The sequence below is a fragment of the Triturus cristatus genome, chromosome 11, assembly GCF_964204655.1.
Source record: "Triturus cristatus chromosome 11, aTriCri1.1, whole genome shotgun sequence".
NCBI lineage: Eukaryota > Metazoa > Chordata > Amphibia > Caudata > Salamandridae > Triturus > Triturus cristatus.
This window is the reverse complement of record NC_140594.1, coordinates 199514024-199537978: the sequence shown is the minus strand read 5'-3', so window position 1 is coordinate 199537978 and position 23955 is coordinate 199514024. Positions and strand designations below refer to the sequence as shown.

Sequence of the window (23955 nt, the reverse complement as noted above, 5' to 3'; positions counted from 1 at the left end):
TGACCAGTTCCCTGCAAGCTTCATGAAAATGAACATGCTGTGTGACAAGAATTGCAACCCACTGGGCCTGTGGAGCGTAAGCCTGAAGGAAAGTGGTGTCCTGCAAGACCGGAGTGGTAGGTAAACGTTCACCAAGTTTCAAGTTGCTATTCCACTCTTGTCCACCTCCAGTCGCCAAAGTAACCGTGGACCAGTTTACTGTGAATTTGCACATTATTTTAAATATCTGCACTCCTTTTTAAAGCGCATTTGCACTTCTCTGTTTCCCCTACCTGACACTCCTCCATATAAGAAGCAACCTTCCCGCCCCGCTCCCCGGTCCACAAAGGGTTGTCCCGGTTGTGTGGAGGGAGCAGGTGGCAAACAAGGTCTTCACTTCCGGGTAGGAGGCGGGGGGTCAGCGTCATACGGTCAGCAGTCTAGCTGCTTGACCTATTTGAGGCAAATGCAGTATGCGACGTGCAGTGGACGTGCAACTGAAGTAAGGCAGTCATTACTGGTTTCTCCTCTAAAAAAGGATTTTAAACTATATTTTACCGCAAATTTGCACATTATTTTAAATATCTGCACTCTGTTTTAAAACGCATTTTCACTTCTCTGTTTCCCCTACCTGACACTCCTCCATATCGGCAGCAACCTTCCTGCCCCGCTCCCTGGTCCACCACAGGTTGTCCCGGTTGTGTGGAGGGAGCAGGTGGGAATCAAGATCTTCACTTCCAGGTAGGAGGCGGGGGTGCGGAGTAATACGGTCAGCAGTCTAGCTGCTTGACCTATTTCAGGCAAATGTAGAATGCGACGTGCAGTGGACTTGCACAGCGGGAGCGCCAAAGGCGCACCAAAGGCAAGTCCATCTGCGCCCGTGTGTGCCTGGCCTGGACCAGGGACCATATCCCCTGTCTGTTCTCCCGCAGGCAAATGTTTTTACTCCCCTGACTACCTTTGTCGTTTAAGGGGGTGGTAAAGGAACGCTGTCTCCACTCTTTGCTCCCATCTAAGATCAATATCACCTGTCCCCATTGCCCTATTAAATTTCGTCCATCTTTTGAAGTCCAACCCTCTGTGCAGAAACATGCACCTTATAAATGTCGGTATTAAACTGCAGAGTGCTCCCCAAACATGCTGCTGAAATCTTTTCATTACTGGAGGAGGAGGTCCCTGATGCTTTATTACTAACCGAAATCTGGTTCAGCAATGAGTCTGACCCAGTCCTCATACAAACTCTTCCTTTAGGCTACCTTATTCAGTGGCTAGACCACAAAAGCGGTAAAGGTGGCAGGATTGCTATTATTTATAAAGATGTGTTTAAATGCCTTGTCACGCTTGATCTTTTACCTGATTGTGAGAATTTTGCCTTCTCATTAAGCCTCTCACCTATTCACACATTCTCGGGCATACCCCCCCCCCCCACCCCCTGAGCCCCTGGACAATTTCTTAATGCATTTCTTGAAATTATTGCTAATCTAGCTGGCTCCCCTTCCAACTTCTCGATTTTAGGAGACCTTGACTTGCATTTTGATGACCCCACTAACTCTACTGCTTCTGAGTTAGCTAGGAATTTTTAAGCACTTCAGTTTAGTTAAAATGTTTCTGGAGCCACTCATGTTAAAGGTCATCGATTGGACCCTTTTTTCACTAATAGTGAGGAACTCTGAGTGGGGGCACCAATTCCGCTCCCATGGTCAGACCATCTACTGATACCCCGGTCATGGGATTTTTCCAGTCCACCTTTTTCATTTGGTATGATTAGCAACCAGGAACGCGTATGGTCTAAGCTTCCCCTAGAACAGTGGGTTTTAGCGCTCGATACTACCAGGCCTCACAGCAAATCAAACCCTATTAGGGCCAATGATAAGTTTAACAAATGGATTGAGCACTCTTTAGATCATGTCCTCCCTAAACAATCCGTCAGCAAAAAAGTTTGGTCCAAGACCTCTCCTTGGCATTCTCATAAGCTCCGGGAGAGAAAATATAAAAGGGACAATGCAGTGTCCAGTAAACAAGAATACAGGGAGGCTATTAAAACCTATCAAGCTGAAATTAAATCGGCACAATCTGCCTATTATGGGGACAAAATCAGCCCCCCCGTCTAAGTCTCCACATGAAATTTACTGCATTGCCAAAACTCTCATCACACTTCCCCCCCACAAGCTACCGCCAAAGGTACCCTTGCCTGCTGTAACAATTTGGTGGAGTTCTTTGACAAGAAAATTCACGACATATATCTCACCTTTTCCCTCGCAGATGCTCATAATGACTTAGCTCCTGCGGTTATCTCCCCTCCCTGTAACTGAAGTGTTGTTAAAGCACATCCCTCCGCTGGACCTTCAATCCCTAGAATCCATATCGGCTCTGGTTAAATCAGGCTCCCCTAAGGATCCCGCCCCTCCTCAGGCTCTTAATTTAGCTACAAAAATAATTCTTCCAGTGATTAATTCTTCTATTTCTCTGGAGTTGTTCCTCCGTCCTGGAAATGTGCCATGGTCAAAGCACTACTTAAAAAACCCAAACTTGACCCGGAGCACCTGGGGAATCATCGACCCATCTCTCTACTCCCGGCGATCAGTAAAATCCTTGAGAGGCACGTTAATTCAGTGCTATCCGGGTTATTGGAGCCTAACAACCTACTTCATTCCTCTCAGACAGGTTTCCGGACCAATCATTGGACAGAAACAGCTCTTTTAGTGATGGCTGAGGAGCCCAGGAGAAGTTTGGACCAGGGTGGTACAGCGGCTATCATTGTCCTGGACCTCAGCTGCCGCATTTGACACCATTAACCACAACATTCTGACTCTCAGACTTAGGATTCTCAGAGTGAATGGGGGTGTTATCACTTGGCTTCAGTCCTCCTCAGAAGACAGGTATTTTCAGGTTTTCGTAGGAGATGTGATCTCTAAGCATATGTCTCTTAGCTGTGGTATGCCTCAGGGATCCTCCCTGAGCCCTACATTATTCAATGTATATATGAGTCCGCTGGCAGAGATAGTCTGTCCACTTGGCATAAAACTAGCTACATATGCTGCTGCTACACAACTAGTTGTAGTCCTAAAAAACCCAGAAAACTCACCCTCCAGCTTTGGCCCCTGTCTGGAAAAAGTAGCTAAATGGATGGGATTCTCCTGCCTGAAATTGAACGGCGATAAGATGGAGTTTATGCTTCTAGGCAACTCTCCAGTCCTCAATATTAGGCTACTATGGCCAAATTGTCTTGGCCATGTTCCTGCACCAAAGAACGAGGTCAAAAGTCTGGGCTTATGGTTTGATCTCTCCCTGTCATTTGACTATCAGGCGGCAAAACTTTCATGCACATGCTCTGGCATTTTGAGGATGCTCTGGAAAATCCTTCCCCTTCTCCCATTCCCGGCAAGAAGGATAATGGTCCAGGCTTTGATCCTCTCACGCCTGGACTACGGGAATGCGCACTATCTGGGAGCCCCCCAAGTCACCACATCTAAGCCTCAGGTCATTCAAAATTGTGGAGAACGTCTGCTCCTTCAGACCCCTTATCGTCAATCTGCCAAGCCTGCTCTGAAGTCTCTTCATTGGTTGCCTATATTGAAGAGAATTAAATTCAAGGCTCTCTGCATCATCCATGAGTCATTCGGGGGGAAAGGACCTCCATTAAATCGATCATTTGCTACCCCTTACTGTCCTAACAGAAGCCTCCGTTCGGCCTACCTCGTGCTCACCATAGTTTCAAAAATGAAGAGATCAAGAAGTGGCGGCTGCTCTTTTTCTTACCACGCTTCTAGGATCTGGAATGCCCTACCGCCCCACATACACCAGAAGTCCAACCATTTGCCTTTCCCCAAACTCATTAAACCCTGGCTTTTCCAAATCACTGCCAAGTAATGCTGTCTTCTCAGTCCACTGCCGCTGAGAGCACTGGAATGCCTTAGGGTAGCTACGCGCTCTATAAAAGTTTTTTCATACATTCAAGTGGATCCCGTTCAGTGTCAAGGACAGCCAAGTCAATTCTACACCCGAACTTCCTGGGCAAGGTAACAAAGTAACAACTGTTGGAACTTGCTCTAGGGACACGCATGACCTTATCCACAAGAGGATTTGTTTGACCTCACCCTGCAAGTGACCGAGTATCACCTGTGCTTTCCCCCAGTGACTTAAATGGGACCAGTTTGAAAGATTTACTGCATTTATTTTTTAACACTTTAAAAATCCACAGCTCCGGTTGTATGTATAATACAAAGTTCATTTTGGTGTCTATATTTATACTAAAATAAGGGCTATTTTTATAAAATTGGTGTTGGATTTCTTTTGAGTTGTCTCAATTATTTATGTACCCTAATGGTACTGTACAATGGTTAACACATGTTCCCCAGTAATGCCTGACTGCTCTTTGACACACTACCAGGACTGAGCTAAGGATTATTATTATTGAATTCAAGGAGCATCTTTGCCTATTGTGAGAATATTTCATGGAAAGGCCTCCCAGCATACAACATAATATTCCACCTTGCAAACAGACTCATTCAGACACTAATGCATTCGATCACAGACAAACTCATACTCTCTTATCCCGACTCACAGACCAACTCAGATACTCAGGCACCCACTCACAGATGCACTCAGAGACTCACACACCCTCTCACACACCTACTCTGAGACTCACATACCCATTCACACTCACTCAGAGACTCTTGCACTGACTCACATACCCACTCAGAGACATGCACCCACTCAGAGACTTATGTATCCAGTCACAGACTCACTCACACACTCACCAACCCACTCAAAGAACCACTCAGACACTCACACATCCATTTACAGAACCATTCAAATGCTTGTGCACTCACTCACTGACCCACACAGAGGCTCACGTACCTACTCGGAGACCCAGCGACTCTGCATCTACTCACACACTTACTCAGAGACTTCTGTACCCACTCACACACCTACTCAGAGACTCCTCCACCCACTCATAGACCCACTCAGAGACTCATCCACCCATGCACAGTCCCACTCAGACACTCATGCACCCACTCTTAGACCCACTCAAAGACTCATTCAAGTCAAGTCAAGTTAAGAATGCTTTATTCGCCAACTTAATGTCATAAAAGTAAACATTACATTCAAAACTACATTTAATTTTAAAAAGAGGCCATCCTAATATCAGCTGGGTAGGCAACTCATAACAATCCATGCGAAAAATGAACTTAATGGGCAGGATTCAAAAATACAAATACGCAGACAGTGTTAAAATGCAAAACTACAAATGTCTTTTCCTATAATCCATCTTGTGATGCTAGAGCTCTGCTAAGCATACAGTACAAATATTATATAAAGTGCAAAGTGCAGTTAAACAAGCTCATAAATTTAAATAACACGTTAGTCCTCAAGATAAAATTTCAGAGTGCAAAAGGGCAAACATATTAAAACACGAAACTTCAAGTTTCTCTCCCTATAATACATCTTAAAGTACAATTTTTTTTATAAAGTGCAAAGTGCTAAAACGATATAATCCAAACGGGGTAAGCTACGATATTTCGTTCCTAACGACCATATAGGGTGCCAAGGGCTGCTCTACATACAATATAAAAACGTTATATAAAGTGCTAAGTGCATATAGGACAAACTCAAAATTTTAGGATGAGCTCTAAAATCTTAACACATTATGGGCCTCCATATAAAAACAAATTTTAATCCTCAATATCACTTTAAAAAACCATTTGTTTCCTACGCCTAATGGCTCCAGTTAAGGAGCTTGCCACTCCAAAACAGACCAAAGGGGATGCTAACATCTGAAGATACAGTGGGGCTGGCTTGACTTGGACAAAGTGACAATCTCTAAGCAGTGGTAGTATAAGTTTATTGCGTAAAAGGACATAATAATTACAAAAAAAGACAAAATGAATAATATCCTGTTCTGAAAAATTGTCACACTGACATGGTTTCATAGTGCCAGGTTTAGAAAAACCCTGAGGTACAGATAAAAACCAATGAGCCATCTGCAGACGAAATCTTGTTAGGATAAAACGATGGAAAGGTTTGCCAACACTTAGTAAGTAAGGTTGGACTTGATTGTTCATAGATAATGTAACATAGCGTCTTACAGATGGTTTTTGCAGCTCCTCTTTTTCACTCAAACCTTGGCGCTTAGACAAAAACTGCAGTATAATATTTTTAATTAAAAGTTTATCCATGGGTTTGGGGCTTAAAAATAAATCAGGGCGACCTAGCCAAGTTGTAAGTTCCTTAGATACCTAAAACAGGGGATGTGTTTGGCTCTATCTAATGCTAAACAGTCAGTAATTATTATTTGATTTAAGGTTTTAGTGGGACATGCCCAAATTCTCAACCATCGCATCAGTGGAGCCACTGCAATCTGATCTGTGATGTATCCCATCCCTAGTTCGTCATGTATTATATAAGTGGGCGTAGAAAACGGAACTGCCAAGACCTTGCATAGAAATTTGTTTTCCTCCTGCTGAATACCTCTCCCTTTTATGTATCCCCAGATGTCACTACCATAGGTTGCCATTGAAATGCATTTCTCCTTGTATATCTTCATCAGGGCTACGATAGGTGTGGTCCCTAGTTGTTTAGCAAAATTTAGTGTAGTCCCTGTAGCCCTTGCAAGGGTATTCTTTTTTTGCGTGATTTGTGGGCACCATGACGAGTTTTCGTCAAAAAGTACCCCTAAATAAGGAAAAGTTGGGACCTTTGTTAGCTCTATCCCTTTACAATAACATTTTTCTTTTTTTGGGACTTTTCAGGGCCAATGGACATAGTATGAGATTTTTTTAAATGTATAAATAAATCTAAAGAATCCAGAAAGACTATGAAAGCATTAAAAAGTGATTGGAGGCCCATTGCTGTTCTTGCTAATATAACCATATCATCTGCATATAATAATGCAGGAATCATCTTGTTATTTTTGTGGATAGCATTTAAAAAGTCCACCAACTCTGGTTCGAGGCCGGTTTGCCCTCTTTTACTTCTGTGCTCCTAGCGCCGGGAAACCCACGGGCGCGCTTAATAAATTCATATATAATAATAATAATAATAATATCCCTCAAAATGGACCACAACTTTGATCTGTTGACACAGTCAAACGCTTGCGTTAGATCCATTAATGCCAAATGGATTGTTCCTTTTATTGCGATGGTGTACTTGCCTACCACTAAGTGTAGATTTAGACATTGGTCCAAAGTCCCTTTACCTGGCCTAAAGCCATATTGCAGGTTGGAAATAATATTACGGTCATCCAACCATGTCGTTAAACGGTTTAATATGACTTTTCCCATGATTTTGGCAGCAGAATCTAAAAGTGAGATTGGCCTGTAACATATAGGCTCATCCCTTGCACCCTTTTTAAAAATAGGAACTATAACTGCTTTCCCCCAAGATACTGGGTATCCCTGAGAACACCCAGCATTAAAAACATTAGTTAAAATGCTTACCCATACAATTGGATCAGCTTTATATAGATCGGCAGGTACCCCATCGGGGCCTGGGGCCTTTCCACCAGCTGTAGCTACAATGGCATCATAAACCTCTTCTACCCTGACGAAAAGTGATGTGCTTGTTTGTCCACCCTCCCTTAACTCCTCTGTTGCTGTCAAATTTGCATCGCTAAAGATGTTTCCGAAATGTGATACCCATTTATCTGCTGGAACCAGACAGTCAGTATTTAAATTTGGAGTTTCAGAAAGGAATGGGCTGTTAACTACCGACCAAACATTTGCACTGTCTTTAAATATGCTTGCTTGTTGTAGTGCATCCCAGGCTTGGTCTTTAAGCTCCTTCTTCCTATTTTTAAGTGCTATCTGATAGGCTTTCCTTTTATCCCTAATTTCTATTTTATCTCTTGGGATCTTTTTAGGGCTAATATAAGCTCCGTATGTTTTGCCGAGCATGCTCCATTAAACCATTTAACAGCCTTCGGACGTCTAGATCCACCAATAATTGTGAGATCTGATTGGATCTATTTTGTTAATTTCTCGAAAGCTTTTATAGTGGAGCTATCCCGTTTGTCAGAGTCTAAGCAAAGCTCAATTTCAGAAGCAAAGACTGTGTATAAATTGGTTAAAAAATGTGCTGGGGCAATCCTTTCCCATTTTAGCCTACGAGCCTGATCTTTAGTACTGATATTAATGTTTGTCAGGCAGGAATCTGATTCTCCCTCTTTAGTGGTAGGAAGTAGTATGTTAGCCACAAGCGGGTTATGGTCACTTAGACTTGACCAATTAACCATTAAATCCTCGGTAAAAGGGACTAACGAAGCCGACATTAAAATATAATCAATAGTGCTAGCTCTACCATTTTCTATATAAGTAGGTACTGGGGACATATTTTCCAGCTGTGAGAGACAACATGAATTTTGACTTGCTAAAATACTCTCAACAACATTGCCTGAAGATGTGTGCTCAAAATGATGTAAGGGTAAATTAAAATTTCCCTGATCCTTATTTGAAAAACATTTAGAGAAACACTGATGAGTATTGAAGTCCCCAAGAATTATTATTTCAAAATTGGCTGATTTACCCTCCTCATAATCTGCCAAGAAGTCTTTTAAATCTTGCAAGTGTTCCAGGTCATGCCCTCTGGTGAAAGAATTATAAAAGTTTATCACTAGCACAGTTGGCCGATCCTTAAAAGACAGTTCCACTGCCAAAATATTCTGAGTCTTACAATTAACCAAACATGTTTTACAAGTGAGTTTAAGTGAAAACATTAATAATCAAACCTCCTCGTGCTCAGTCCATATTTGACGGAGTGGCACATTTATGAAATGAAGTAAAACCATCTAAATAAAACAATCATTTGCGTCCTAGGTTTCCTGGAGGGCAATAATAAGGTGTAAAGCTAGAAAAATATCCCAACATAGATTTCCTCTTTTAGCCCTTATGCTCATTCAGTAACTCACAGACCCACTCAGAGACTCATGTACCCACTCACAGACCCACTCAGAAACTCATGCATTCACTCACAGACCCACTTAGAGACTTACAGACCAAAGTGTTTCTTTTCCATGTCTGTCATTCACGAATGAGTTGTGATGCTCAGTACAGGCCCTGTGTAACATTGCAATGAATTCACGAATATCACTGAAAATATGTATTAAAAATACATTCACAGACTCATTCAAGACACTCATGCATTCACTCAGAGATGCACTCATACTATCTTATACCCATTCACAGACCCGCTCAGACACTCATGTACCTACTCACAGACCCACTCAGAGACTAATGCACCCACACACAGACACACTCAGAGACTCATGCACCCCCTCACTGGCCCATTTAGAGACTTACACTCCCACTCACACACCTTCTCAAAGACTTATGCAGCCACTCACAGACCCACTCAGAGACACATGTATCCACTCACAGACTCACATTTAGTCACGCACCCACTCAGTTAGATACTTATACAGCCACTCTCATACTGACTCAGAGACTCATGCAGCCACTCACAGACCCAACCAGAGACTCATGCACCCACTCACAGACCCACTCAGACACTCATGCATCAACTTACAGACCAACTAAGAGACCCATGCACCCACTGACAGACAACCCCAAAGACTCATTCAGCCACTCACAAAGCCACTCAGAGACTCATGTGCCAACTCACAGACCCACTCAGAGACTCATGCACCCACTCACAGACTCACTCATAGACTCATGCAACCACTCATAGACCCACTCATCCAGACACTCATGCATCTGCTCACACTCACTCAGAGTCTCACCCACCCACACACACCTATTTTGAGATTCAAACAGCCTCTCAAACACCCACTTAGACTTATGTATCCACTCACAGACCCACTAAGACACTCACACATCCCTTCACAGACCGACTCAGACACAGATGCATGCACACTCATGCACCCATTCAGAGACCCAGTAAGACACTCATGCACCTAATCACAGTCCCACTCAGACACTGGTGCTTGCACTGACAGACCCACTCAGAGACTCATGTACCCACTGACAGACCCACTTCAAGAGTCATGTACCCAGTTAGAGACCAACTCAGAGACCCATGCACCCACTTAGAGACATACTGAGACACCCATGTACCCAGTCACTGACCAACTCAAACACTGATGCATGCACTCACAGACATACTCAGAGACTCATGACCTACTCACAGACCCACTTAGAGACTTACACACTCACACACACAGCCACTCAGACTCTTGCTCCCACTCACAGACTCACTCAAAGACTCGCACATCAACACACCCACTCAGAGACTCATGCATTGACTCACAGACCCACTCAGATACTCATGCGCTCACTCACACACCCACTCAAAGAAGCATGTATCTATCCACAGACCCACTCAGAAACTCACACAACATCTCACAGACCCATTCCGACACACATGCATCCCCTCACGTACCCACTGAGACACTCACTCTCCCAATCACAGACCCACTTAGAGACTCACGCACTCACTCAGGAACCCACTCAGACATTCACAGGCCCATTCACTTATCTACGTAGAGACTTATACCTCTACTCACAGATCGATTCAGATATTCACATACCCAATAACATGCGTAGAGCATTTAGGTAGATGTGAATTTTTTTTTCACAACAAATTTTATTCGTTTTTGAAGGTACAAAGTGGGCAATGCCCGGCAAGTATATTACAAATGATGCAGGGTTATACAGTACCCGGTTTTATTGTCTCATGACAAGTTTGCCTATAGAACACCAGGCCGAATGAGCAACAAACGACACCGAACCCATCCAAATATACATACATGCAAGCTGTTAAAAGATAAAAGAAAAAACAAGACTGTTGGTAAAACATTTGTCTTACTATGGTATCAGCGTATAGTTGTGAATTTTTAATGTGCTGGTGTCTATTGAATGTCTGCTTTTGTTGTGTATTCCAGATGTAGTCACAAATTTGAAAAACAACAAAACAAAATGAGGATTCAAAAAGAAAATGAACCTAAACTTAAGAGGGCCCCTGAAGACAAGATGTAAGGGGGAGAGAGGCAGGGGAAATACTAATTATAAAACAACAAAAACTCCCCCTATTAATTTTTCATTGGTAATTTATCCTACAGATTATAAACAAACCTCATTTGACCACAGAAAATATTTGGATTTTTAGTTTATTAGATATCAAAAATATAGAAACAATGCATGAGTATGTTCAATGTACTTCATACTTGAAGGCACTCAAGATACTGAGTAGGCCACTGCTTCAAAGAGCCCTAATAGATTATACATATACTCGCTCCTCACAGAACAAATTTGAACAATAAAGATACTAAACAAACTATAACAGGTAAAAAGGAAGAAGAGGGGAGAAACAGACCAAATATGTCACAAGGTTATACAAAAAAATGCAAAGACATTTAAAAAACAAACAGGATTACAAATAACAAAGGAAAATGCTTCAGTTCTGAAGGTTGACACACTAAGCGCCTGAAAATAGGGTGGCTCTGAGAAGAGCTTTTGTGTTTGTTGTGTGTAGATAATAACTACTCATAAAACAGGATGCATGTGTTTCAAGTTGTTGAGTAACACCTAGTTGCCTTTCTCTGTGGAATTAACTCCATCGTTTCTATAGATATCATCCATGTCAAAGCGTAAGTTGTTGTTGTAGATAGAGCTCATGTTATGGTTTCTGAGGAATGCAGAAACAGTTTTATTGACATGTGTCCTTGCTTTGTCTATCTATGGGCAGAATTTGTTTGATAACTTCCATTTATGCCTATGGCATATGTTAGAGTATACCAAGGCAGTCTGAGGAAAAAGTACCATTAATTGAGCAAAGGTATCCTTCATTCGGATTTGCAGTCCTACCCCAAAAAGTGTGCCTGGGTCATTGCTGCCACAGTGCACAATCATGATGTCTGGGTGTTGGCAATCGGCAGTGCGTTTAACCATAGGCAGCAATTGATGCCACTTTAAACCCTCGCTGGCCAATCCAAGTAATGTCTACATTAGACAAACCTAAGTCAATGCCACTCTTTCTACCACACTCTCTAGCCCAAAACACAAAGCTGTGACCCACAATCCATACTCTAACCATTTTGAAGGCAATGAGGAGTAGCACACAGAAGGCTGGAGCTGAATGAGACAGTTTTCAACATGAACGGCAGTTCAAATGGAAGACAGGACCTGGTTTAAAAAAATTAATTATTGGATGGTGTAAATATGCAGCTTGATAAAACTTGTTAGTGTCTTTAAAGGATAGGTATGTAGATCTGTGATTGGCTCTGGTAAAAATAACAAAATGTATTGAAACTTGGAAATGCTTCCAATTCTGAAAAGTCAACCACACCTGCTGATGTTCATTTTGAAACTAATATGTTGCTTCTAGAATGTGTTGTGAACGTGTGGCCTATTGTTTCAAGAGAGTGTTCCAAAAGAGGTTGCTATAAACTCAGCTAAGAGACTGTGGGGGGAGGATATTAAAGAGACTGTAGTGTATTACTTAAAGTTGAAGTGGTTTAGACTAATTATGTATGAAGCAGGGTTTATTTTCCTACTCAGGAGTTTCTTATGAACTGTAGAGTCATTGTAAACCCTTAAGAGTACAAAGCTAAACATGTTTTTGGCCCATACAGCACTTATGTATGCAGTAGTAACCAAGCCAGTAGCACAAACAGTTATATACACCAACGCTCACTAATACAGCCAGTAAGCAATCCATACAGCCAGTTCCATGCACATATAGAGATCCAAAAATATACTAAGACAGCTAGTCACCTAGCAACATAGTCACTTACACATCCAGCGGCACACCCGAGAGGGACTGATACACTTATTTAGATATGCACTGAAGTTCTGACATTTCTAATCACCCCTGCAGACAAGTAGTCCTTTAAACATGTGTTGGGATTGCTAATGCAGAGCTTGTTTGTGCAGTTTTACTGCTAAGTCGAATTGCCATTTAAAACTACTTGCCAAGCTTTAAACTTACCTTCTACTACATTTAAGTCACCCCTAATGTAGGGTATACATAGATCATGGGGCAGGGTGCAATGTACTTAAAAGGCAAGACACATACTTTGAAGTTTTAGTAAGTCACGTGAGCACTTCCAGGCCCATATGTCAAGATAAACATCCAGTGTCGCACACATACTGCAACTCACACACATGTTTAGAAAACCATAGAGGCACTTACCCACCCAGTCAGACAGAAGCACTTACACATTCAGTCACATGTCAATACAGAACTTATGTATCCAGCGGTAACAGTGATTTAACCTCTCAGTTATATGTATCCCAATTCTCAGTAATACAGCCAGTAAGCAATCCATACAGCCAGTTACATACACATATAGAGACCCATAGAGATACTAAGACAGCTAGTCATATTGTGACATAGTCACTTACACATGCAGTGACACACCCAGAGACAGACTTATATCGATATGTAGTGAATTATTGATATTCCTAATAACCCATGCAGACAAGTAGCCCTCTAAACATATGTTGGGCCTGCTACTGCAAAGTTTGCATTTAAAATCACTTCCCTAGCCTTAAACTCCTTTTTTTGTGTACATATAACCACTAAGATAGGCCACTGGTAGATGTACAGTGATGCATAGACTGACACACCTAGATACACACTTATGCACACACTTACATACCTAAGAGCACACTCATGTATACACTACAACACCCAGGCACACATTCATGCATACCCTGACACGCCCAGGCACATTCTCATGCATACACTAAGATAGACAGGCACACAATCATGCATACACTAACACACCAAAGCAGACACTGATGCATACACTGACACACCCAAACACACACTTATACATGGAATAACACAGGTACATAGTGATGCACACTGAGCCATTCAAAAACCCGGGTACACACTGATCGTTTTACTGACACACCCAGGTAGATGATGCAGTTGCTGACTCATCCAGATACGCTCTGATGCATACAGTAGTATACCCAGACAGACACTGTTATACGCATACATACCCATGCAGACAGTGATGGATATATTGACACATCCAGGGACACACATATGCATACACTAGCACACCAAATGGCACACCTATGCATACACTGACACACCCATTCACACACTGATCCATACGCTATCACACCCAGGCACACACCTAGGCATACACTGGCACACCCAAGCACACATTGTCATCGCATATGCTGAGGCACCCAAGCACACACAGATCCATACAGTGATACACCCAGTCACACACTGATGCACATGCTGACATAGGCAGGTACACACTGATTTAAACATGAAAAGTAACACACTTAGAGTGGCTATAACATAGTGACAGCTGTTTATAAAGATACTTAAAGGTTAAAATATGTAATTTAATAGTATAGTATGAAAAGCTAAATGTATTGATTTGTTTTTTCTTTCCAGACATCTACTTCTGCTTACAAACGAATAAACAAAGAGTTACAATGCAGACAAAGATAGAAACAAGAAACAAACCAATGAAATGGTACTATCTCCTTACAACAGAGAAAAGGGGCAAAATGCAGACATGGAGGTGAAAAAGAAATGGGCTGCTGGTAAGAAAACAAAGAAGTTTCTTAAAATAGTATATGGAAAACTGCAAAGTGAGCAAAACCAAGGTAATAAAAAGGGAGGTTTCAAATCAGCTAAGAAAGGAGATAAACTAAGTGACATTAAGAGTAATAAATCGTATAAGAAAGAAGATAGTTTAACAAGAAGACAAAGGCAGTTTAAGGAAATAAGAGTCAAAATGTTTCGTAGTAGGGTAATTCAAAATCTCGTACAATCTATAAAGCTGTGTGAAAGGAGAAGAGAAGCAGTCAAACAAAAGGAACATGTTGAGACTGTATTTGATAAGGCATTTTCCCTTAAGAGGAAGCTATTTTTTTTTATTCTGATCAGAATGAGAACACTGGATCAAACATTGATGTCTATGAAGAAATGCAGCCAAAAAAAGACTTGTGAATAGAAGCAACTTCTGCAAAATTGTCAAAGGTGAATGTAAGCATACGTACAGTACTATGCCTTTCTTTAATGAAGAAAGCTACTTCCTAGAGAACACATTAGTGCATGCAGTTGAAACAACTAGTCAATGTTGTGAAGTTAAAGATGGCACTTCCATTGTAAAAGAGGAGATAGTTCCTAGGAATATTGAGGAAGTGATAGCTGAAGAGGTACAAAGAAGATGTTGACGGGCCTCTGTATACAAACGAAACTGCAGCAGTATTTGCAGTGTTTGTCAGGAATCAATTGATATACTGAGAACTTTCCTACGCGAGTTTCCATGCAGAAGTCTAAAACAGAAAAATGCAATTTTGCAAGGAATAAATCCATGCAAAATAGAGAAGTATAGTAATTTACATGAACATTTATTAGCATGTCTATCACAGAAAGTGTGCCAAAGCACCTTTCATCCCTTCAGAATGATAAGTGTTCATCACTTCAGAATGCAAAACTTAGTTATGAGACTTTACTGTGTGAAAACTCTTGCCCTATGTTTAGGAGAAATGAATAGAGCTCTTTTGCATGGTACAATGGCAGGGATAGAAAAAGTTTGTGAAGATTTTCAGTTTTGTTTCTTTGGCCCAGAAGAACAAGAGTATAGGAAAAATGAGGAATTGGTAGGTGCAGGGGTAGGGGAACAGGACACAGGTATTAGTATTGATAACTTTACACTAGAGATTACAAAGTTTAACACAGTTTCTTCAGAGAAGCCAAAACGTGTTTGTATGTGTTGCTGATATACTCACTAGAAAAGCCAAACTCTCAATGTTGTTCTGTACTCAAAAACCGAGCAAAAGAACAGAGAGATATGTGGCAAGAATTTGGTGTATATGTATTTGTAGAGGAACGCTTTGATTTGTTTACACAGCAAATTATGTATATATTACTATGATAAGTTATAGAATAAAAAAATGCCAGCCCGAGAGGTACATAACAAGCTCGAATTAGTATCACTTCCAGAAGAACACTGAGAATTAAGGGCCTAATTACAAGTACGTGGCCATCGAAGCGGCATCAGATTCCGCACCCCACAGTTGGCGGTCCACCCGCCGAATTACGATGTTGGCGGTCTGTTGAAGGAATGACCACCAGAGTACAGTTAATGTTGCCAGCCATTCGCAGACCACTGCAACGGCAGTAGGGGTAAAGAAGCTGTAAGAGAGCAGTACAGACACATTAACTGCTGTCGGAATTACAAGTTGGCTCTCTGTTGAGCTGACTGTGGTGGGAATACTGCCTGCATCGAGTCAGCTGAATCACAGGCATTGGGTTGCATACTCACCCATTTCTTTTTCTTTCCTACAGTCTCCCCATTCACAGCAGAATCTTGACCATGAAGGAAATGACCCTGTTGGTGCCAAAATCCAGGTAAGTCTGTTTTGCATTATGTACCTATTGACTGGACTGGGCACATATGGTCTGGACTCCAGAAATAGGAACGTGCTCTTAGTACTTTTTTTTCACATGTGTAATACTCGATTTGCAATAGCAATCATAAAAACACAGTACAAATAATTAAAACAGTTAAAATTCTTCAGTGCATACATGAGCTATCAAGAAGCTACAAATTCATTTATAAGTATAAAACACCATTGATAAAACTCTAGATGAATCGCAGCATACATTACAATTATCTAAACATTTCAAATACAGTAATACTTGTCTAGCTTTTTAAAATTTAAAGGCAAAAAATGAGAGACATCTAATAATAAGGGAGAAATTGTTGTGAATGAACAGTGTGGGGGCTCACCCTAATAAAACAAACAAAATCCTCAATTTTAGGGTCTGCTATTTTGGTGGGAAATAATGGGGGCCACCTAAAACCATGAATCTAATCATCATCATCATAAATATCTTTATACAACTTGTGTATACAATCTTGGAAAGCACATTAAAATTAACATATATAATTGAAATATTACTATAACACAGTATTAAAAGTGTTATCACAAATTAGCAAAATACACCCCAGCCAGAAACCAGGGAAAAAGCAGCAGATTTTATGCGAATCTAATAATTCCAGGACATTCATACGTATGGCCTCGGGTTTGATAGCCCATCAGTAGTACCTCTGGTATGAATTAATATTCAAGTAAGGATTTACTGATGAATTATCTTCTAACACACAGAGCATGAACCTAATATTCACATTATTCACTTATACTAAGCAGTGGAAAACGCTTCAACATTCAATTCATACTTAGACAGCCCTGATGAATTTCAAGTTATCTAATTGAACAAAACGTGTTGGTTGGATGTTTTATATGGGAATTAAAGATGATAAAATAAAATAAAAAGGAACACCTATCCCCATGACTGTTTGCTTTGTCATTTTAGATACAGAGAATACTGGTGCCCCATTCCATACTAAGTACAATTTCTTATTCTGTGGAGCAGTTGTACAGAACAACTGCAGGTACAGGAATTGTTGTTCATGGACGAGTTGACCAAAAGGAAACAGAGAGTGAGGTGCAGCATCTAATGTCCACCGTTGTGGTTGTTTAGTGGCTGGTTTGAACAATTCTCATACAATGTATACACCCTTTTCAAGCAATAGTTCATATGGAACCAAAGACAGGAAAATTACCACTGACAGAGCTACAGAAAGGCCTTACAGGAAGAGTTGTCTACTTACCTTTAGATTGTAAATGCAATATTGAAACGGTAGTGCTAGAGAGAGATATTGATTAACCAATTATCAATCTAGTAAATGGTGTGCCTATGAAGATAAAAAGAATCTGGCAAGAGATAGTGGATGTTAATAAAGTAAAAAAGTGACATTAAACCTGGTACAAAATAATATTTATTTACATTTTTTTGATGTTGTTGAAGATGTAACTTGTATGGAGGATGAAACATTACCATCAAGTGGACAGATTGAAAAAGTAGATCGATCCAGATCAGAATAATTTTTTTAACACTACAGCTTCCAGCCACTGCATTCTAAAGAAGTTATTAGTAATGCTATTGATTTCTTTCAAATTTAAAATGTAAAAGGAGCTCCCATGAGTGTGTGGGATAAACATTTAGAGGCTCGCTGTTTCCCACAACTATTTCTCATTGTAGCAGGTGGCCGCTATGATGATCGCTCCATACAAATACCAGCAGCTGATTACAGGTCAACCAGATTATATTCAGAGGATCCTAGCTTTCACCAGTGCATTCCATACATATTCCATCTTCTATTTGAAAGTGACTTGTCTGGACTATCACATGCTGGAAACCACACACTGAAGACAGGAGTTAACCTACAAAATCTCTCTCCACTCCACTGCACTACACAGCACTCTACTTTATGACACTTTACTATACTGTATGATACACCAAGGTACTCTACTTCACCTTATGCCACTCTACTGCATAACATAACACTCCACCGTATTACAGTTTACTTTACTCTATCCTACAGGACTCCACTTAACTCCACTCCACTGTTGGATGCTTTAGCCCACTGTTCAACACTCTGCTCTTTGTCAGTCCACTGTATGATACCCTAATGTAATTTATGCAATTCTACTCTTCAAGACTGTACTACAGTCTATGCCGGTATATGACACTTTTCTCCACTCTTTGCCCATCCACTCTATGCCACTGTAATACACTGTATCACTCTCTAGCACATGCAACTCCACTCCTCTTTATGCCATGACACTCCATTCCATAACACTCTCCTGCACTGTACAACACTGAAGCACTGCCCACTGTACAACACACCATTCTTTGACACTATCATGTACGACACTACACTCTATGATACTCTGCCACTCTACTGGATGACAATCCACTCTGCAACACTGAACTGTACGACATTTTATTGAACTGTACTCCACTCAGTGCCAGTAAATTGTACTATACTTTTCAACACTATGTCTCTATGCCACCGTAAGACACTATACTCAACGGCACTTCATTCCACTCCACAACACTCGACTCCACAGCACTGCATTTAACAGAGCTCCACTGTACAACAGGCTACTCCACTCTATAATACTCCGCTCCACTATAAAACACATCACGCCACTCCACTGTGAAACAATTTACTCCACTATATGCAACTGCACTCTACTCTACTCCACTCCATTCTACTCCACTCTACAACACTAAACTCTATGACACTAGACTGAACGACATTGTCCTCACTGTACTATACAACACTACACTTAAAAACTCTCAGTTAAATTACACTTGCCACACATATTTATTACAAATTGATACCATTTAAATTCAATGAAAAAAACGTTAAGGATAAGTTATGGTTAGGAAAACTCTATTTATTCTTTCAATACAAACCCAACTTAAACTATACAATCATTAGGCATTTTACAGTAATAGTTACAACTTCAATGTATAATGTACCACCAACGGCTTACATTTATAGATTAGGCACAAACTTAAATTTAGTATAAATCGTGGATCTCTGTGCACAGTCTTGTCACCTCACTCGCCACACTACATTAACAATAACTCACAACTCTATCATGCACTGTGTTCTCAAACATTATGTCCTTTAAGATGTCCTAAGTGCTGTTGTGAATGCTACAATTTCACATGCTATGAGTTATGTAACTCTGGTTGAGTAGAATTTGAGGAGTTTTACTCTGCAGAATTTTGCACAGTTACACAAGATTACATGGAAAACCATGAGTGGGCGAAATTGAATGCATCGCACTGCTCGTGCTGATTTTTAGCACCGGGAGCTTGTTCTGCACTGCAAAATCACAGCACTACGTGGCGCTCCAGAGGGCACTGCTTCTTTCTGCTGCTCAGCAGCTTTCTCAACGTGAACGGTCATAAACTGCCGTGACCGCCTGAATTGAGCAATCACCCCGAGAGGAGTTCCAGCACCCAAAAATCGCATTAGACTACGCAAATTCTCACTTGCCAACGGCGACCTGAGTGTGAGGAAACATTCCACAATGTGGTGGTTGGTGGAACATTGAGTGGGCAAAACTCCATAAACTCCACCGGCAGAGAGGAATTATTCACCCTCCCCCACATATAGTATCCAAGGGTATAACCAGTAGGCCTGGGCTAAATTTCCGTTCCGCTCATGAAAATTGCGATAATTTGACATTTTCGCGTTCCGCGGAGAGCGCGAAAATGTCAAAATTTCCGCATTCCGCAGCTTAGTGATAATTTGTTTCTTGCTCGCGCTGTAAAATAATACATTCTCGCGCGCGCGCGCGATCGCCTTACCTGAATCCCCGCGTTCGCCGACAAGTTTTCCCGATCCGGTCGCGTTCTCCATGAGATGTTGGATTGTTGGTAGCCATTTGCGCTGTCTTGCGACAGTTCGCGCCCGCATTAATGTCATTGGTTGCGCGATCACGTCTTTCTTCTCGCGATCATGCACCGCGAGAAGAGTGAAAACAAGATGGCCGCGCCCGCGAGCAACCGCATGGGTAAGTTGGCGAGCCGCGACCACGCAGAAAATACCGCGAACGGGCGGGAAAAAAACTTCCGCATCTTCGCGATATTTCCGCGTGTTTGCGGAGATTTTTAACATTTTTGCGATCATTTGCGAAAGTCACTTTCGCAAATTCCGCCCACCCCAAATAACCAGTGCATAGAGAAAGGTGAGTGTTAGACCTGTCATCCTCAGGGAGGTTTTTCCCCATACTTTTTGACTTTAATCTCTCCCATTTTTGCTGATTCTTTGTTGGCCTTAAGAGCACTCAACTCCTGCTAGTGGTTCTCCCCTAAAAATGATGACATTGGTGTATACCTGCTTGGCATATTTGATTTTCTAGTAAGGCCCTTATAAAGTGGCATAATATTTACCCAGGGCATGTAAGTTAAATGCAACTATTGGACCTGCAGCACTCATTGTGCCACCCACATAAGTAGCCTTTCAAACCTGTCTCAGGCCTGCCATTGCAGTGTCTGTGTGTGCAGTTTACTGTTACTTCGACTTGGCAATTAAAACTATTTGTCAAGCCTTAAACTCCTCTTTTATTACATATAAGTCCCCCACAAGAAAGACCCTAACTAAACCTAAGGGCAGGGTGCTATGTAAGTAAAAGGTAGGACATGTACTTTTATGTTTTGCCTTGCCTGGTAGTGACAACCAGCCTATTTAGCTTTTCCCTACTGTGAGGCCTACCTCTCTGATAGCCAACATTGGAAACTCCTTAATACACTTTTAAGCTGTAATTCCTGATGTGAGAGATGAAGCTTTTTCATGTTTCATATCTTTGGAATGGTAATGTTACATACTGCTTACTGGTGAAGTTGTATTTAACATTACTACATTAGAAATGCCACTTTTAGAAGGTGGACATTTCCCTTCACTTACTGCTCTATGTGCTTGATAGCCTGTCTCCAATACACGTCTGGGGTGAGTAACAGCTATATTTTGCGCATTCCCTATAGACAGCCACATATACAGAAAGGCGAGGCTTATCTGCATTCTGAGCACTTATCTGAGTGAGAGGAGTAACGATTTGTGCCCGATGGCAAGGCCCAGAAAAATGGCATCTGTGGCACCCTCATAGCAAGATGAGTCAGCAGCCTTGTTCCCGACCCCGGGGGTTTGTGGAGTGGGCCTGTAGCCCCCCAAGGAGGCCAGTCCCTCCATGGGACCCGAAAGAGGGGAGGATAGGATTTGCCCAGCCGGGCCCATTAGTGGGGGTGGATGGGCCACCGAGTCCCAATCCACATGCCTGAGGTCCGACAGAATTGGAGGGCCTGAAGTTCATGATAAGTTGGTCCCTCGCCAAGGGGTGGAAGGTTGACCCCTAGCGTCCCCAGAGGCAGGAGGCAGAGAAGATTGTCTGGCCCAATAGAGTGCTTGGTAGGCCGGACTCTGCCTTCTGTGAGTCCCACCCTTGCCTGAGGTGCCTTCTCCGAGTTCTGGGCCTCAGAAGTGGGTTCTGTAGGTGTTTTGCTACAAAACCAATGCATCGTCACCATTGCGCCGATCGGAACTGAAGCATTGCCCTTGGATGCCAACTCAGAGGCTGTTCAACGACAGCTGCTGTACAGCCTGCACAGCTGGATGATAATGTTCTGTGCGGCTCGACAATGACGCATTACCTTCACTTCAACTAAGCTCAACGATGATGCAGCGACCCCACTGTATGGAAAAGATCGACGCATTGTGCCCTCAGCGTCGATGCTTTGTTCCATATAACGTACCTTCTCAGTGGGCCCTGAGTGGATCCTGTAGCCGGCCTGCCCTCCATCGTAGTCAGCTTGAACTTTGGACCTGCACCTGTCCCTCGTCACCTCAAGTAACCTTTTGACCACTAGTGACTTCTAAGCACTGTTTATGTATTTAATCTCCAAAAATTCATATCTTGAGTCCTACTGATTGGACAGTCTCCAACACCATAATAGATACGCTGATTTGGTAGTGATACTACTCTGGTGTCATTAGAGCGGAGAAAGAATATACAAACCTGTATCCAACAAATGTGTGTTGTAACTGTTCTGTCTGCTTGTAATTGTGCAGGTCGCAATTATATATATTGTCTCAATTTTATCTTGTTTTAGTTCAGGGATTTAGTCTAGTTATCCCTAATGACTGTTTTTTAATATATTCAAATAAATGAACTTTTAACTTTTCCATATTTTGTTGTATGTATTTGTTAAGTTATAAGGTACATTATTTTATACCTGTTTTTATTTGTGCCTTAAGGGAACCCTTTCTCTTACCCAGTGGATACTCTGCCAGGACCAAGGACTGCTGTGCTGCCACAAGGACTGCCACTTTTCTAGAGTTCTGCTCTAAAGGAAATGCTGCCATGCTGCCCTGCTGCCCTCTTGTCTGGGTGAGGAGAGACTGAACCTGCCACTTCACCCTTGAACCCAGGACACCAGAATGACTCCAAGGGCTAGTCTGCTGGCCTCTTGATCTGAGTCACAGAGACATAAAAGGCTCCAGAACATTCTGCACTTGTCACTGGACCCAGCTGCAGCAAGTTCATGAGCTCTAAGGGATGCCCCTCAGGTTCTGGACCCTTGATGTAGCTCAAGGTAGCTACCAAGAGCTGGCCACTCACACCACGAGTCAGTGCCAAGCTGCATCAGCTTGGTTCTTGGTGCCCCAGGATTGACTGCTCGGAGGGACACCAATGCAAGGCTCCTGCAATGCCTGTCCGGGGTGACCAGCTGGCTCTTTGTGCTATGCCAACAGCCTCCTGTGATGCTCTCCCTGCTCCTTGCAGCCTTATTCAATGTGAACAGGACTCTTGGAACGTACTTGAGAAGGTAAACTTCAGCAGGCCTAACCTGGTAACGGTATACGACCTGTGTTTTATCGCAGTTGACCTGAAAGTGTGACTTTGACCCAGTCCAGCACGACCAGATATTCCGAATTGACACATTGTGCTTTTTGGCGCTATATTTCAGTTAATGTCTTTAAAATTCATAACTCTGGTTCTACTGATTGGATTTTTATCATTTTGTTCTTGTTGTATTAAATAATTTTTTCATCTATGTTTCTAAACTGATGAGGCATCCTTTTGTAGTCAAATAAAGTACAAACGAACTGCCCTGCCCAAACTCATACAATAAGGTGGAAAATCTTGCCTTTACTTGGGATGATCATTCCCCATATTTGACCTAGCTTTAATGTCAACACCATACCTTTAACAAAATATAAATATTTTTAATGAGAGGATATACTTGCAAATTGTTAATATATACAATAATAATCACAGATTCAAATAAATAATTAAGTATAAATCTCTCTTCTTCAACAAAATAATAAAAGAAAAATAAATCTAATCAAAATCTCACAGACCCCCAGCAGTCAAAACAACCTCATCCAAATGTTTCCACAATCACGCCACTCATACACATACCTCTATCATACAACCAACCAAAATAAATATATGCAAAAATTGCGTCAGCAGGCACAGAAAATATCACCTAAAATTCAAACATGAAACAATTCAATACAAAAAGTATATGATCAAAAAATGATTCTATGATCAAAAAAGCAGATTCTTCCTGTGTTTTAAACAAAAGAAGAAGATTTGCATAACATTCAGTTCG

The 23955-nt window shown here is 41.7% G+C and overlaps 1 long non-coding RNA gene across 1 annotated transcript in view; it reads left to right on the top strand.

The window, feature by feature from the left end:
• LOC146783899 (uncharacterized) overlaps positions 1-23212 on the top strand; it is a 64744-nt gene extending 41532 nt beyond the window's left edge. The window contains exons 2-4 of the long non-coding RNA XR_014970822.1: positions 14356-14507; positions 16261-16323; positions 22595-23212. This is a non-coding gene — a long non-coding RNA (uncharacterized LOC146783899). The remainder of the gene's footprint in view (positions 1-14355; positions 14508-16260; positions 16324-22594) is intronic.
• Positions 23213-23955: the final 743 nt, after the last annotated feature.